Source organism: Manis javanica, chromosome 4 (assembly GCF_040802235.1).
Source record: "Manis javanica isolate MJ-LG chromosome 4, MJ_LKY, whole genome shotgun sequence".
NCBI classification, from domain to species: domain Eukaryota; kingdom Metazoa; phylum Chordata; class Mammalia; order Pholidota; family Manidae; genus Manis; species Manis javanica.
Window position 1 is genome coordinate 144,330,325 of NC_133159.1, and position 12,105 is coordinate 144,342,429.

Here is a 12,105-nt window from a genome sequence, read left to right on the forward strand (position 1 = left end):
TACAGAAAATGCCTGTATAAGCATTACCTAGATTCTTCCATTAACATTTTTCTATACTTGCTTTATCATTCCATTCCTGTATGTTCATCTTATTATATCCCCGAAGTTTTAATGTGATATATTTTCATTATCATTCACTTTAAAATATTATTTTCACTGTTATTTTTTAAATTGAGATTATTGACATATTGTATTCATTTTAGGCATGTAGCATAATGATTTGATGTATGCATATACTGGGAAATGATTACCACAATACGTTGAGTTAATATTCATCACCATACTTAGTTACAATGTTTTTTCTTTTTTCTTCTCATGAGAACTTTTAAAGTCTACTCTCTTAGCAACTTTCAAATATACTTATACAATATGGTTAACTCTAGTCACTATTCTGTGCATTATATCCCCATGACTTAAGTGTTTTATAACTGGAAGTTTCTATCTTTTGACCACTTTCATCCATTTTGCCCACCCGTTGTGATTTATTTTTTCACCAATAAGTTATTTAGAAGTGTATTCATTAATTTCAAGATACTTAGATATATATTAAAATCACTTGGATATATTTTAATATCTTTGTCATTGATTTTTAATTTAATCCATTGTATTCAGAGGGTATTTCTATGTGATTTCAATCTTTGAAATGTGTTGATGCTTTATGGCCTAACATGGTTTATTTTGGTACAGTTTTATAACACCTGCAAAGAATGTATATTTTGGAGTTGTAGATTAGAATTCTGTATTTGTCAGTTTAGTCAAGTTTTCAATTGTTATTCTTCTATTCCTTGATTTTTTTTTTGCCTACTTCTATCGGTTGCTGAAAGAGGAATATTAAAATCTCTCATTACTAGAATCTTTTAAATAAGAAAAAAAATGTCATTGTCCTTTTTTTAACTTAAGTATAATTGACATTATATTATTTCTGGTGTACAACTTATTAATTCAATATTTATATATATTACAAAATGATTACCACAGTAAGTTAGTTACCATCTGTCAAGTATATGAAGTTATTACAATATATTGACTATATTCTTTATATGGTATTTTATATCCCTATGACTTACTTATTTTATAACTGGAAATTTGTACTTCTTAATCCCCTTCAGCTGTTGCACCCATCCTCTACCCACCTCCCCTCGGGCAATCACCAATTTTTTCTCTGTGTTTTTGAGTCTGCTTCTGTTTTGTTTTGTTCATTTGTTTTGTTTTTTAGATTGAACATATAGGTGAATCTTACGATATTTGCCTTTTTCTGTCTTATTTCACTTAGTATAATACCTTCAAGATCCATCTGTGTTGTCACAAGTGGCAAGGTTTTATTCTTTTTAATGGCAGAGTAGTATGCCATCATATACATATACTACATCTTCTTTATCTGTTTATCTGTTTTTGGAGACTTAGGTTGCCTCCATATTTTGGTTATTATAAATAGTGCTGCAGTGAATGTAAGGGTGTATGTATTGTATCAAATTAGTGCTTTTGTTTTCTTCAGATAAATACCCAGAAGTGGAATTTGTGAATCATATGGTAATTCTATTTTTAATTTTCTGAGTAACTCTATACTGTTTTCCATAGTGGCTGTACCATTTTACATTCCCACCAACTGGCACAAGGTTTCCCCTTTCTCCACATTCTTGCAAACTGTTGTTATTTCTTGCTTTTTTATACTAGCCATTCTGACAGGTATGAGATAATATGTCATTGTGGTTTTGATTTGCATTTCCTTGATAATTAGTGATGTGGAGCATCTTTTCATTTGTCTATTGGCCATGTGCATATTTTCTTTGGAAAAATGTCTATTCAGGACCTCTGCCCATTTTTTAATCAGACTGTTTGGGCTTTGTTTTTTTTGGTGTTGAACTGTATGAGTTCTTTGTATATTTTGGATATTAACTCCTTATTGCATATACTGCTTGCAGATATCTTTCCCCATTCAATAGGTTGTGTTTTCATTTTGTTGGTTTCCTTGATATTTCAATTTTTTATAACAACACTTCAACCCAATAGAAATACGGAGAAAGACTTGAACTTCACTAAACAAGATAACCAAATGGCAAATAAACTTATGAAAAGGTGTTCAATATCATTAGTCATTAGGGATTTGCAAGTTAAAATCACAATGAATTTAATACCATCCCAACCAAAAAGGCTTAAATTGAAAGACTGACAATATTAAGTGTTAGTAGGAATATGGGCACGTGGAACTCCTATACATTGCTGGTGAGAATATAACCACTTTAGAAAACTGTTTGGCAATACCTTTTGTAATTAAACGTACACATATTTTACTAACAAACAAGTCTACTCCCAGATATTTACTCAAAAGAAATGAGTGCATTTGTCCACCAAAACCCAAGTATAAGAAGAAGTATAGTTAAAATTCATTAACAACCCAAATGTCCTTCAATAATAGAACAGATAAATAAATCATGGTTAGTCATTCAATGGAATACCACACAGCAATGAAAATGATCAAGCCACAACACAGATGAATTTCATAGACATAGTATATCAATCAAATACATACAGTATGACTCTAAATATGAAGTTCAAGAACAGACAAAACTGATTTATAGTAATAGAGTTCAGAATAGTGTTTACATTGGGAAGGATATTGACTGAGAAGACAGCACAAGGGAGCCTTGTGAAACTCTGGAAATATTCTATATCTTAATGGAATGGTTGGTTATATAAGTGTATACATGTGTAAAATTAATTGAGTGTATACTTAAGATTTTTGCATTTTATTATATGAATTGTATCTCAAAAAGTAAATAAAGCAGGTGGGACTTCTAGCTGTAGCAGAGTTGAGGTCAACAAATCCTTAACCCCAAAAACAACTATAAAACTTGATAAAACCATTTTAGTACCCTTGAAATTAACCAAAAGGCAGACAACATTCTGAGAAAAGTTTATTTGAAAAACCACTGTAATTCAATAAGGCAATAGGAATCTGTGGTATTCTTGTCTAGGACTGTTCTACCCTTCCATCAGCTTCTTTGGCCTGGAGGTTTTGCCATTGTGGGTAGGCCAAGAGGACTGGCAGTTTTAATGCTGCAGTTGAAGAGAGTTTACTTATTTTGGGTGGTGGATGATGCCTATGTCCAGTGGTGGTATTGAAGTGACCATCTTGGCTTAGGCCGAGGGGAGTGAGCCAACGGTTCTCTTAGCCTGAGGTGTGTTTGTGTTTGGGGCAAGCATATGCTAGCTGAAGCTTGTGCTTGCACATAATAGACATAGTAAGGCCCAATAGCAATTAAAAGCCAGGGCTGACTTGAAAATGTCCTGAACTTTGAATGTACTACCGTACCCCACATAGTGATATATGAACAAAGTACAAAAGCCTTATTGGCTTCAGGCGTTTGAGTATATGACCCCTGCCTAATCATTGACCAACATCTTTGCAGACATAGAGGTAACCTCTTAGAAGGCAGGTTTAAAAATAAAAACGAAGTAAAAAGAAAATGAGCTGAGGCATCAGTGGTTGTTCATTTTGGGGTAGACATATTTCACAGATTTAGCCCAGGCAAGTTAATAGGCCAAGTAAGAAAGAAAAAAGTGATTAATAGTAACAATAACCACCTTCATGGGTAAAGGAAATCAGAATCCAGACTTGCTATAATAAATTATTTAGTATGTTAAGTGTCCAACAACAAAAAAACATGATACATGAAAAGAAATAGGAATGTGTGACCTATATTTAGGAAGAACTATAAATTGTCTCCAAGTGTCCCTAGATGCTGGGTTTAGCAAAGTCTTCAAAGCAGCTATCACAAATGTTTTCAAAGAACCAAAGGAAACCATATTTAGAGAATTTTTTGAAATTATGACAACAATGAATCAATAAGTACAATTCTCAATAAAGAGCAAGAAATAAAAAAGAAGCAAATGTTACCAAAGAGGATATACAGATTGTAAATAAGGATGTGGAAAGATAAGTTTAACCTCATTAGCTATTAGGAAAGTGTAAATTAAAACAATGAGGTATTACTGTATACCTATCACAGTGCCTAAAATAAAAACTAGTAACAATACCAAATGTTTGCAAGAATGTGGAGGAATTGGATCACTTGTTTATATTGGTGAGAATGTAAAATGATATAGCCACCCTGGAAGATAATTTGGAAATCTCTTATAAAACTAAATGTTTGCAATATGATCCAGCAGTTCTACTCCTAACTATATACTGATGAGAAATGAAAGTATATGTCCACATAAAAACTTGTACATGAATCTCCACAGCAACATTATTCAAAATATCCACAAAGTGGAAACAGCCCAATATCCATCACCTGATGAATAGATAAACAAAATATGGTATGTTTATACACTGGAAAATTATTTGGCCATGAAATGAGGTTATGGATACATGCTATGACACTGAAAGCATTATGCTAAGTGAAAGAAGCCAGTCACAAAAGACTGCATATTATTTCATTCCATTTATATGAAATATCTAAAACAGGCAAGTCTATAAGGCCAGAAAGTAGATTAGTTATTGCCTAGGACTGGGGAGGGCTTTTGGGGAAATAGGGAGTGACTACTAATGAGTACAGGTTTCTTTTAGAAAGTGTTCTAAAATTGAACATGATGATGTTCCACAACTGTGTGAATATATTAAAAACTGTTGAATTATACAGTTTAAATGGTTGAAATATATGGTATGTGAATTACATCAATAAAGTTATTAAAAAGATTTTTATATTAATTTAGCAGGGTCACAGGCTATAAGATCCATATACAAAAATCAGTTGTACTTCTACATACCAGCTAGCAATGAACAAGCAAAAAACGAAAATTTCATTGCATCGAAAGGAATAAATTTAACAAAAAAAGTGTAAGACTTAAGCATTAAAAATTATGGAACATTGCTGACAGAACTTAAAGAAGAAATTAAAAATCTAAACAAAAGGTAAAGAAGAATTAAAAATCTAAATAAAAGGAGAGAGTCCATGTTCAGGGATTGGGAAATTCAATATTGTTAAGATGGCAATTTTCCCTAAATTCATCTATAAACTTGCAGTCCATATTGAAATCTCCACAGGCTTTTTTTTTTTCTTTCTAGAATTTAACAAGCTGATCCTAAAATTTACACAGAAGCCCAAAGGACCTAGAATAGACAAAACAGTTTTGGAACAGGAGAGGAGAGCAAAGTTGGAGGACTTAATGCTACCTGATTTCAAAACCTACCACAAAGCCATAGTTTTCAAGGCAGTGTGTAATTGTTGCAAGGATAAGGCATATAGATCACTGGATCAGAGTTTAGAATCCACAGCTAAACCTTTATATACAGGGTCAGTTGATTTTCAAAATACACAATTCCTTAATCCAAGATTTCTCTGCTTAGACAAGCCCCAGTTATAAAATAGTCTCTCATAGCGTGTGCTGCAGTATAACTCAGAACTGCATTGCAATCAAGCCAGCTAATGCATCACCGTCAGCTGGATAAACTGCTACGTCATCCTTGGTGCTTGGCATGTTACAATGCTGGCATCAGTGTGGGCTTCTACTTGGATTTTGTGCCAGGTATGTGTCTACTTTGGACACTCTCTTAATTTGTGATAAATTAAAATGGGAATGCTTTGAATTTGGAGGAATGAATGTGGCTTTTTTATTTCTTTTCTAATATTACAGAAGGATTGTAAGCAGCATCCATAAAACATTAAAAACTCTAGCTTTGTTTCTGGATCTCGGTGTGGTATGTTAGTATTTGGTTGTTTTAGTAAGATCCCTTTGGGAAAGGAAGCACAAACTCAATTACTGAGTGTGCCTCTTCAGTATATTTTCTGATATGATTTAGTGCAAAATAGCCTGCTTTATTCTATACTCAATGCTTTATTTAGTTTTGAATGTTGACCTTCCATAACAAAGGTGATTTCTTTTTGGGAACTGCTTACATCTGGAGACACTAAGATGTGTGTAAAATTGAGCTCACTATCTGTGTGTAATCATTCTGAACAAAGGCCTCAGTGCTCTATTTTTGAGACTTTATTCTGAAGAGAAATAAAGATAGGAGGACTCCTATATATCATCATGGTTCTTTAAAGGAAAAAGTAAACTTGACTAACTGTATTGGACATTGGCATAGTGGTATATAAGGAGTAATGCACAGTGGTACAGACTAGAAAACAGCCCAGAACTTCCATTTTCTACTGTGGCTGGTGGTCATGTTGAGTCTTTTCAGCTCATCATGTTGAGTCTTTTCAGCTCAGGTCATCTAAACTAAGGTGAAGGTTTGTTTGTCTTAATCATTTATTGTCTATTTGATCTTTTGTCTTTGTTTCAGGTCATTTGTATACTTCTGTTTTTCAGGGCTTTTCTGGAAGTTTAATAGGTTCTCAGCAGGGTTGACATCAAATTATTAACAATTTCTATACAGCATTTTGGTGGGAAAGAATTTTTTGTGTGTTGCCTGAATCAGATTAAATTTGATTCTGGTGAATTATACCATTCCTGAGGACTTGTCGCAGGAAGTTGTGATGCTGTAGATTCTAACTGTTAGAGTCTTTTCTCCCATCACGAGGAAGCAATATCACAATCATCAATTTAATTAAAAACTAAAGCAGAACTATGTTACTGTTTAACACTCAGCCTCTATTTATTTACGTAAGGGGTATGTTCATCTGTGGCAAATTTGCTTTTATAGCAACAGACATGTATCAGTAGCCTTTCTGGGCAGGATTTTTCTTTCCTACTTAAACTGGGTTAGACGTCTGTGTCTGAAATATTTGTCTGGTCCCTTTTCCCTTCAAGGATTTTACCCACACATTCTCCATTTTGCATTTGTACCAATTCCCTTCTTAATTCTCAACCTTTGGTGAATAAAATATTGGGTTTTATTGTTTTAAAAAAGGCATTTGCATGTGTATATCATTTACTTACGCATGAAAATTGTATTTGTGGCTCCCACGTTATTCAAAGTTCCTTAGCAATGGCATGTTTTATCCTTTCTGCTTGTTTTCTTTACTGTCTGATCTGCTTTTCTCCTTCTTGCAGTCTGATTATCAGTATTACTTGTTTTGATTGGGTCTCAGAAATTATCTGCTTGGACTTTGCTGTCCTCTTCCCTCTGGATTTCATGACCCTATTATTTTCTTGGCTTAGTTGTCCTTGTAAACTTTCCGTCTTTATGTCTCTAGCCCTCTTTGTCATGTGCTTCTGGCAGCCAGGAGAGGCTGTGGAACTTTTTTCTCTGGTGATTGCCAGAAAAATGTAACCGTTGTTGAAGCATGTTTGCTGTGGCTAATGCAGAGCTAAGATGTATTTTGTAGTTATACAGCGTTTATATTTCTCCCCCTCTTCTCTCAGTCCGTTAGGGAAATCAGCTAATTCTATGTGTGAGCCAAGTGTAAGGGGAAATTACAAAACGTGGAAAGGTGGGGAAATATGGAACTTGGGAACAAAGAAGACAAAAGACTAGTTTGAGGACATCAGGAATACTCTAGTCTTACTGAAGCAGAGCCAAGAAGTAGGCAGAAGGCACAGTATCTCTTGTCCTCCTGGGTTTTAAGCACCTGCAACAGGAGGACGAACTGCAGCTTCTGTTTACAAGGCTGAAATTGGAAGAAAGAGCATCTATTCCTTTTCTTTGCCATCTTGATATGGATGGTTCTGCAGAGGAAAATAAGGATATGAGGTATTACATGCTTCAAAGGTAAGTTTTAGGTGCCATATTTGGACAATATGTACTTTTATAAGTAGTAAGGCATTGACAGCTAAGCCCTAGAATTTATGGGAAATTTAATTTGATGATTTTTTTTTTGTATCTATAAGAAACTTGTTTTTTTAGGGAAATGAATAAAAACTCTCATTTGGCTCTTGGATTTCTAAACCTTTATTTTACATTCAGAATTTGAACTAAAGATACCTGAACCCATGCATGATACTCTAACTACATTGAAAACAAGCACCCCTGCACAGAACTTGCTATTCGCTAAGGGAATCTCACTCCACCTGTGCCAGATTTGTTCACTGAATTTGGCTGGCTTTTGAGTGAAGTCTCTTCAGCTGTTGTGAAGGAGATATCAGTTCTGTGTAGGAGGTAGCATTATGTGGAAGGTAGTTTTGAGAAAACTTTTTTAGAATGCCAGGAAAGGTGCCTGCCGCCATTGTCCTGGCATGTGACAGTGGGCAGCCAGGCTGAAGCTGTTGAGGGTGCCAAGTTCTCTTACCCTAGGATCTTTCTTCTTTCTGCTGTTAGAACACAGGCTGAGGAGTGGATGAGTCAGGCTTTCTTGACATTCCTCAAGCCTCTTGAAGTCTGTACCTCTCCAGCAGAGGATTAACGTAAAAGACCTGAATGATTTGATTGATAGCAGTCATGAAGGGTCCCCTCCATTATCTTTTTTGTTTGCTTGTTCTTACAATCTAGAGTTTTTATTTTGAAAAACATTATCTGAAAATTAAACTAGAAACTGGCAAAAAACAGAAAACCGAACAAAAGACACCAAGTTGGCAAAATTTATATTTAGAATAATCATCTTCTCCTTTTCCTTTTCACTTGACCTCTTGTCTTGCCAATGGGTTTCAGCCCTGGGCAAGTTCACTATGGATTCAATGTGACCACAGAAATGACAGTAGAATGTTCGTGAGGTGAAACAGTTATACCCAACTTTATTTACATGGTGGCAGGTCAATCACTAAAACCCTGTTAACTCAGAGCGAGTCTGCGTGCAGCAAGCCAGTCTCTGCCTCTGGGCCTCTCTGCCTGCACAGCTGTCCTCTGGGGTCTGTCCTAGGTGCTGCCACCACTCCAGCTTCTGCTCTGCTCTCCTGCAGCCGTGCCACCGTGTTACCCACAGCACTGGGCAGGGTTCTTTATATAGAGTCAATAATGATGTATTGCTAGCCATGTGTGTAGTGAGCTAGCCAACCAGGGCAAGTTGAGAATCCTGGCCACAGGAATCTTCATTTTATCCACACCTCTTCCATCATTTTGGGCAAAAACCAAGCAAAACCTTCACTGAGAATCTAATAAGTAAAAAGCAACTGAGATATTTAAATAATTTAAATGGTGTTTTTTAAAAATGCAGTAATATAGTATTTGATTTTAAATATAAAATAAAAATGGATTGTTTTATATATATAAAACAAACATATATAAAGAAAACACACATTATTTATATATACACACATCTAAAGTTTTGTTTGTCTGTGGTTAAATACAACAGATGATCTGCCTATTTTTTTCAAGTAGGCATCCCTCCTAGAGCGGTCTGTCCTCCAATTTGACCAATCATCTAGGGAACTCCCTTCTCTTCTGTGTTGGATCCTTTGTTTCTTACATCTCTGGTCTTCCTTTTTCTTGGTTTACTCCATCTTTTTGGAGGACAACATTTTCAAATAATTTCCCAAGTAAAGATAGGTCAGAGGCGAAGATTTTGAGATGGGTTCTATCTTTACACTTGACTCCCTTGTTTTCAGCACGGTGCCTCACTTCTGAATATGGAAGATCCCATCATTAAAAGTAAGACAGATTTCTGTTTTTTCCCCCTCTGATAATAAGTGACCCTTAGAGCACTCCTTTGCTGTCTCTAAACCATTAAATCTGTGACCAATCCCTTCACCACCTTAATTTTATCAATAAAGACTTTGTTTCCCTTCTTGTCTTATACTCAGGCAGCCCCTTATTGATTCTAGGCTATATCTTGTCTATTCCTTCATGCTCTCCTTAAATAACGAAAAGCTGATCTCTGTGGAATGTATGTATGTGTGTGTTTAACTTCAGGAACGTAGAATTATATAATCATAATCTTTGGTTTGTGACACGTTCATTGGTCCATGTGTAGCCCCTTATTATTTATTTACTTGGTTAGTCATTTTAGAAATAATTTTAAAATAATTTGAAAACATACCACCTAAAACAAAGGTTATGTCCTTGGCCATCAACTACAACTAACCATATGGCCTCTCTTCAGACTTTCTCACTGCAGCCCTCCACCCATATAATCAATTTCCTTAATTACATCTTCATCATATTCTTTTGTTTTCTGTTTATAAAATTAACTCTATATGTGTATCTTAGAAGTATGTGTATTTTAGTTGTTAATTTTATGATGTTTTTAATTTTATTATCTATAATATCTTTGGACCTCATGTCTATTAATCATATATCTAGACACTAAAGTTCTATTTCTAATAAATTGCCTACAGAATCTTTTGTGTTTTCTATGTAAATGATCACACATTCACAAACATGACAATTTTCTTCTCCTTTATAATCCTAAATGTCTCTAATTTGTTTATTTTTCCCTTTATTACACTTGCTAGGAAATCAGTTATAATTTATGAATTTTCTAAAATTGAACTTATTTAATTTGTCCCATACCTGGGACAAATTCAACTTGGACATGGAATAAAATATTTTTAATGTTTTGCCCATCCTTGCACCAGTACCCTACTATTTTGAATATTTTATTTAGAATTTTGCAGTTGTGATCATGAGTAAAATGGACCTGGACTTTTCCCTTCATGTAACATTTGTCTAGTTTTGGTATCATTGTTAGTCTAGCTGGGAAATTCTACTTTTTCTATTGTCTGGGAATTTAGTAGACTAAAACCCTTGAAAGTTTGATAGAACTCATCTTAAAACCACCTGGACCTGGTATTTTCTTTGTACTCCTTTACTACGAAAAGATCAGTTACTGTAGAAACAAGGTTAGAGTGTAGGAGAAAGGAAGAAAAGATGGGAGAAGAAAACAGCTATTAAAGAGTGTATAAAGGTTATTTATATCCATTAACTCATTTAATGTCCAGTCAGTCAGTGTCCAGTCAGGGAAAGAGAAACCACATTAGGTGTTATAAATAGAAGGCATTCAGTAGTGAGAATTAGTTACTTTGGTATTAGAAGAAAAACAACACAAAAGGGCTGCTGAGGTAACCCAGAGTTAATACCTGTAGGAGCCAGCTACTATCCATAAAGCTGGGAGAACAGAAGCAAGAGAGGTACTGTTACCAGAACCAAAGGGCTTGGAGGAGGGCCTCTGGGGGCTGGTGCTTGGGTCTCTGGGAGTAAGCTTTGAGTAGCTGTTGCTCAGATCCCTAAGGAGGAGGCCTGGCCAGACAGGTGGGCGATAGGTCCAGGCAGTGTAGCCTAGAGGATGAGTGAGCATTGCAAGGCTGGTACTTTGCCTGCCAAGGAGTCACAAGCACTGTTCTGAGTACCTCTAAGGGAATCAAGGCTCTTCCTTGTTTAAAGCTGAAAGATGCTAGAGGCTGGAATTAACTCTCTGTTACTGTGGAGCAAAGCTGTTAAGAACTGGAAAACAAGAACGAAGGCCCTTTTTTTACCCTCCTACCTTCCCATTAGCAGAACTGAACAGATTTTCACTCTTATTCCTATTTGCACACAATCAAGTTTAAAAGAGTGGGCTTGGAGCTGAGAGACAGTAAGTAAATAACTAGAACTGTGGATGCTGTGAGCAAGGTTAAGTTATTTGTGAAAGATCATTGGAGCTATTCAGTGTACAGATCTAGATTTTAAACCCAGGTTTCATCTAATCTGAAACACCATTGATTGTTAGACGCACCATTATTGAATGTGCCACCAAGAAAATAAATTAACTGCTAATGAAGTAAAGCACACCATCAGTGGTAAGACACACAAGAATTTCAGGTATTTTTAAAAGTCATGAAAACCCCCAAAAAACAGAAGAGCATCTTATAAACAATGAAAAATGGTATGTTATACTGCCTTATAAAGAATTTGGTTTTAGAATTGTTGATTTTGAAACACCTATGGGATACACAAGTAGTACATTTAGTAGACAGTTAAAACCGTGGAGTTACAGCTCATAAGAGAGGTGGAAGCTAGAGATACAGAGGTGAAGGTCATCTCTGTGCTAGAATCATGATCCAGAAACAGCTCTGTTGTTTTTTTCTTTTCACTTCAACAGTCTCTCTGAGTCTATTATTTGTACCATCTCATTTCATTCTGTCCTTTGCCTGTTCGTGATGACACCTGTTCGTAAACCTTAATATTATCTTTTATTATTCAGAAAGACTTATTTTTCTCTTAAATTTTCACAAGCTAAGATCTTTTTATTCTCTCTTCTATTTAAAAAGTATGTGGTCTGCTAGAATGCAGTCTACACAAGGGTACAG

The 12,105-nt window shown here is 35.2% G+C and overlaps 1 protein-coding gene across 14 annotated transcripts in view; it reads left to right on the forward strand.

Annotated features, from left to right (window-relative positions):
* The window catches only part of ACACA (acetyl-CoA carboxylase alpha), a 313,862-nt gene that overhangs the window by 105,797 nt on the left and 195,960 nt on the right, over window positions 1–12,105 (forward strand). The window contains exon 1 of one of the 14 annotated variants that reach the window (XM_073235278.1): window positions 9,406–9,469. The exons of the other annotated variants lie outside the window; for them this stretch is intronic. The gene's annotated coding sequence lies outside the window, so the exon portion shown is untranslated. Of the gene's footprint in view, window positions 1–9,405; window positions 9,470–12,105 lie in introns of those variants that run through there. 14 annotated transcript variants of the gene reach the window in all.